A 5,921-nucleotide genomic window follows, 5' to 3' on the forward strand; every position below is an offset into this window, starting at 1 on the left:
TAAATATTCTGAATTTTTTTCGTAAATTTTTGGTAGTAATGCGGCAAAAAAACTGGCCAAAATAACTTGAATAATACCATATTTATGCAGTATTTATACCGTATAATTCCGGTATTATTTCGGTATTTCCAAAACCGCGAGGGAGCGCTTAATCAATTTCTAATAATCGAGTAAAGATTTTCATTCAATGAAAATGATTTTCTTGAGACAAACTAGTTTTAGTTGGTTCAAACGAATTTGGTTTTACTGAAGAGGAAATTTGTCAAACTCTTAGGGAGTTTGATATCAGTACCTTATTTTGTACAGTGTACAATCTTGAGTTTCTATGAACAGAGAAATTTTTTAAACTTTTTTTCCAGTTATTTTTTTCAGTTCTGAGCATGTTTGGGTACATCGGAACACAGAAATTAGTGCATCTTTTCTGACTTAGATTCAGTGATTTATTAAATTTCGAGTGAAAAAAGTTTTTGTGACAAATTTAATATAAAAAGTATCGATCTAGATAAAAAAAAATATTTCCTATTTGCTGTTCAAAAGTTTTTTTTATTTAATTATCAACTGAGATATAATTTTTCTACATTTTAAATATAATCGTAAATTTCTACTGTAAAAAATTTTCTTCATTGAAGTTCGGGTATTTTTTGCAATGTTTTTTTAGAACTTGCAATAGATATTGAAATTGGTCTTCATTTTTTGTCAAGTTTTAAAAAAGTGTTAAAATATACTCTGAACACAATCCAGATTTCTAATTAATAAAGATAAAATTTATGAAAATATTATAAGAATAATAAATTACAAATAAATTTTTAAACAGAGAACTTTTACAGTAGTTACTTTTACGACAGAAACTCAAGTTTGTACGAGTTTCCCCGAAACTCATAAATTGAAATTGTTCGAATTATTAATCAAAAACTGTGAAAATTAGTGTACATTGAAGTTTGACGATGAATATTTTTTAAACGGTTGATTTAATCGACTAATTATAAGAGACCATTTTTGTAGAACAGCAAATTTCCTATAAAACCATGAGGTGCGCGAATCGATTCCGTAACACAATATCCAACGACAAAATAACCGCGACAATATAACCGCGACAAAATAACCGACGACAAAATAACCGAATGACAAAATAACCACATGAAAAAATAACCAAATGACAAAATAACCGCCCTTTTATCATGGTTTTTGTGTGTTTTGTCGTCGGTTATTTTGTCATACGGTTATTTTGTCATTTGGTTATTTTGTCATTCGGTTATTTTGTCGTGGTTATTTTGTCGTTGGATTTTTATTGCGGATATTTAGTCGTGACACCGCGCGAATCATAATAATTTTTTTTCGACGAATTATAAAATTCATAAGAAAAAAGAAATCTGTCTGAAAATGATCAAACTTCAACCTTTAATAACTTTTGAACGGTGAGGTTTACTAAAAATTGTTGCAGATCTTTTTTGTAGAGAATTCGATTTCCTATAAATATATGAGACGGAGTATTTTTTCCAAATAGTAAATACCGAGATATGAATTTTCTTTCTAATAATAAGGAAACAATAAAAAACTGAGAGGCGGAGGAGTTTCCTATTAAAATTAACTGCTTATACTTGCAGAAATTCCTTGAAAAATTGACCATGAGTACAAATACAATAGTTAGATTCTAGAAAAATCTACCTAAAAGAAATCTGCCTGAAAATAGCAAAACTTCAACTCATAATAACTTCTGAACGGTGTGGTTTACAAAAAAATTGTAAGAAACCTTTTTTGTAGAGAATTCGATTTCCTATAAATATGTGAGAAAAAATATTTTTTCCAAATAGTAAATACCCAGATATGAATTTTTCTTTCTAATAATAAGGAAAATAAAAAACTGAGAGGCGGGGGGACTTTCCTATTAAAATTAACTGCTTATACTTGCAGAGAATTTTGTCGAGGTGTCTACCAACCTATTTTTCAGAGTATAAAATGAAAAAAAAATAGTCGATTTTTTTGGCCCACCCTAATACATATATATTAGGGTGGTCCTTATTTTGGACATTTTTGAATTTTTATGCTCCCAGAAGCTTCTGGGGTTCGAAATAAATAAAAAAAAATATCCTCAAAGTTTCAGGTCTCTATCTCAATTTTAACCCGTGCCGCACAGCGATGTAAGTTTCCCATTTAAATAACACAGGGTTTTTGGCATTGAACGATTAAGTTTTTATTCCGGCTAAAGTAATTGTTTGAAAAATTTGAAACTCTGTAGACTTTATCCTTATATTCGCAGCTGCTCTTCAGAACTTTTACAGATTCTCAGCTACTATAATTTTGGGGGTACAGCATGATGAAAAAAAAGAAAAAAATTATTTTTTTTATTTTTAGCTAAAATTTTTTTCAAATAACATATCGAATCACTCTACATCCTTATCAGAAGTTCTTACTTTTTCTTATTCTTGCACCTAAGTGGGTGAGCGGTATATCTTTGTTGCACTAATACAGTAATCAGGAACTTTGCATTAGTGTGCAGTAAAGTGTTCCTTAAAAGGATTTTTTAAATTTATTATGATCACCTTACAAACGGTTTCAATTACGACAGAAAAAAAATTGCCGTAAAGTTTGAGCTCTTAATTCCGACAGGACCACGTGCCGCAAATTTCGTTTTCATGATTTTTTAAATTTATTTTATTCATTTATAAAAGAGATCGATTTTATTAATAATTTATTATAGTTAAAAAATTGTAAATAAATAATTATTTCGATATTATAATGCACAAAACTATCAACCTTTGGTTTATTATTTATTGCTTAAAACAAATAATAAACTTAAAGGTGACCAACTTATTTAAGCAAATATTGAAAAAAATTTAATTTATTGATAATATTTATTAAATGTTAAACTAAAGCGTAATATGATTAGTGGCATAGATATACCGATCTTAAATGTCAATTGAATGCATTATGTATTTTTGAAAAAGACACAAAGTCAAATAGCATAAACAAAAATATTTCTTGAAAAAATCACAAAAAAAATTTTGTGGTATCTCTTCCCGTTAAAATTAAGAGCTTCAACTTTAAGGGAATTTTTTCTGTTGTAATTGAAACCATTTTGAGAGGTGATCGTAATGAATTCGAAAAATCCTTTTAAGATACACTCTACTGCACATTAACGCACTATTGTCTTATTTAGCGAAGTGCGCTTTAATTTTTTGAAAATATTCGTTTGTTCATAAGAAAAACTCGTCCAAAGCTCTTGATTACTGTATTAGTGCAACAAAGAGATGCCGTTCACCCACTTGGGTGCGAAAGTGAAAAAAAGTAAGAACTTCTGATAAGGATGCAGAGTGGTTTGATATGTTATTTGAAAAAACATTTTAGCTAAAAATAAAAAAAATAATTTTGTTTTTTTTTCATCATGCTGTACCCCCAAAATTATAGTAGCTGAAAATCTGTAAAAATTCTGAGGAGTAGCTGCTAGTATAAGGATAAAGTCTACAGAGTTTCAAATTTTTCGAAAAATTACTTTAGCCGGAACAAAAAATTAATCGTTCAATACCATAAACCCCGTGTTATTTAAATGGGAAACTTATATCGCTGTGCGGCACGGGTTAAAATTGAGATAGAGACCTGAAACTTTGAAGATAATTTTTTTTATTTATTTCGAACCACATAAGCCTCTGGGAGCATAAAAATTCAAAAATGTCCAAAATAAGGACCACCCTAATATATATATATATATATGTATATATATATATATATATATATATATATATATATATATATATATATATATATATATATATATATATATATATATATATATATATATATATATATATATATATATATATATATATATATATATATATATATATATATATATATATATATATTGTAACGAATGTGAAACTGATCTTTTAAATATTTGAATAGCTAGAAAACAAATGCCTTCTTCTCTTGTTTTATAGATGCGCGATTAAAGTCAGTCAGTCTTATATTGACAGTTAAACAGCAAACATTGTATCTCAATAAACTATATATTGCTCTTGCTTTCTTTTACTGCTGTTAATTGTGGTGTTGTTATTTCCAATATAAGTGTGTTATCATTGTAGTGTATAAGTGATATTAATTTAAGATACCAACCACTACAATTTTGTGTCAGAAGTGCGCGTAACCTTCGTGTGTATTTACAAATATAAAATAAAAATAGCTGTCAAAATATTGCGACGCGACGGGAAAGGCAAAAGTTTGAAACGATCGTGTTTTTGATATTAAAAAAAAAAAAAGACGTAAATTCAGTGATCAATTAAACGAGTTTAGTGAAAACATATTTTTTTTAATTTGTGATAAAGTGTGCATGTGAATTTAAATAAATTTAGTGATGAATTGAATAAGTTTTGTGAATATATGTTATTATATTAAAGTGCGTGTAGTAAAATAAGTAAATTCGGTGATAAATTAAAAAAAAAAAAAAAAGTTCTGTGGATATGTGTTATAGTGTTAAAGTTCGCGTAGTAATATAAATAAATACGGTGATGAATTAATTAAAATTTGTGAATATATTTTATAATATAGATTTCAAGTGCGTGTAATAATTTAAACGAATTCAGTGATTAAATAATTAAGTTTTGTGAAAATATTTTTCTTAATCGGTGTCAAAGTGCATATTTGAATTTATTTGTGTGATGTACTACATAAAAAAAAAAAAGTTCGTGATTAATGAATTAGTGTTGTGAAAATATTTCTATCAATTTGTGTTAGTGCGAGTCTGAGTAATTACGCGTGTGATAAAAATATAAAATAAAAGTGATCGAAACACCAAACCACGGATAATCTTATTTTTTTTTTTAAAACAGGAAAAAGTAAAGACGGTAAAAATTTTCATAGAATTGATTGAGGAGTTCAAATTGAACTTGTGGACAAAATACAATTGGGAAAGGATAAATTTGGTGATGTATCATTATCTAATTATAATTATAGCTAGATAAAATTAAAAAAAAAAATGAAGTACAAATTAGCTAAAAATATCGTGACATCTAACCGCTCTTTTGTTTTGTAATCGATTGACATGATTAATAAACCGGGTACATTTGATGATTCTATGATGAAGAACGATAGATAACCGATTTTGTATAGATAGTAATATTCGAAAATTTTTATCTGGGCTATATAATACCTCAAATATTTTATCAAGTCAATGAATAAGTTTTACACGGATAAATAGAAAAGTTTTATGAAACTGCTGAGATTATTATCATGAGTTAGATTTACAAAAAAAAGAAAAGTCGATACTAACGGAAATAATTAAAAAATTTATTTACTTCAATGCGATTGGGAGGGTCCTTATGAAATTGAAAATAGGCTAAATAATGTACTTTATAAAATTAGAAAAATACCAAATGAAAATATAAAATCATGCATGTAAATCGTCATATACCATATTGTGATCAATAAGAGGAAATAAAACAGAAGTCCGGCTGGGGCCCTGAACGATCTCAGTGTAGACGTTGTAAAGGGTTCCCGGGATTCTGTAGTCAATTAGTAAGTCTAGGATATCTTGCAAACTGATAGAATTGAAGATGTCTGAACGACTGCTAAAGACTGGTATAGTCCTTAGGAGAAGTCTGGCAGTGGACCCTGAAGAGCCACACTGTAGACGTTGCTGAAGAGTTCCCGAGATTCTGAACGAAGTCTGGCTGAGGGCTCTGAACGATCTCGGTGGTAACGTTGTTCAAGGGATTCCCGGGATTCTATAAGGACTGGAAATGTTCTGGGTTTGAGTATATTAGCTGAAGGGAAGTCTGGCCGTGGGCCTTGAACGATTAACCGTTGCGGGGTTCCCGAGATTCCTCAGTCATTGATCGGAGACTGGATATTTCTTTTGATCTAAGTGAGCTCAACGAGGGTCAAAAGTTTGATTCTGAGGACTTATCAATGGCTAAGAGCAACCTGAC

This window comes from Microplitis mediator, chromosome 1 (genome assembly GCF_029852145.1).
Source record: "Microplitis mediator isolate UGA2020A chromosome 1, iyMicMedi2.1, whole genome shotgun sequence".
Taxonomy (NCBI): Eukaryota; Metazoa; Arthropoda; class Insecta; order Hymenoptera; family Braconidae; genus Microplitis; species Microplitis mediator.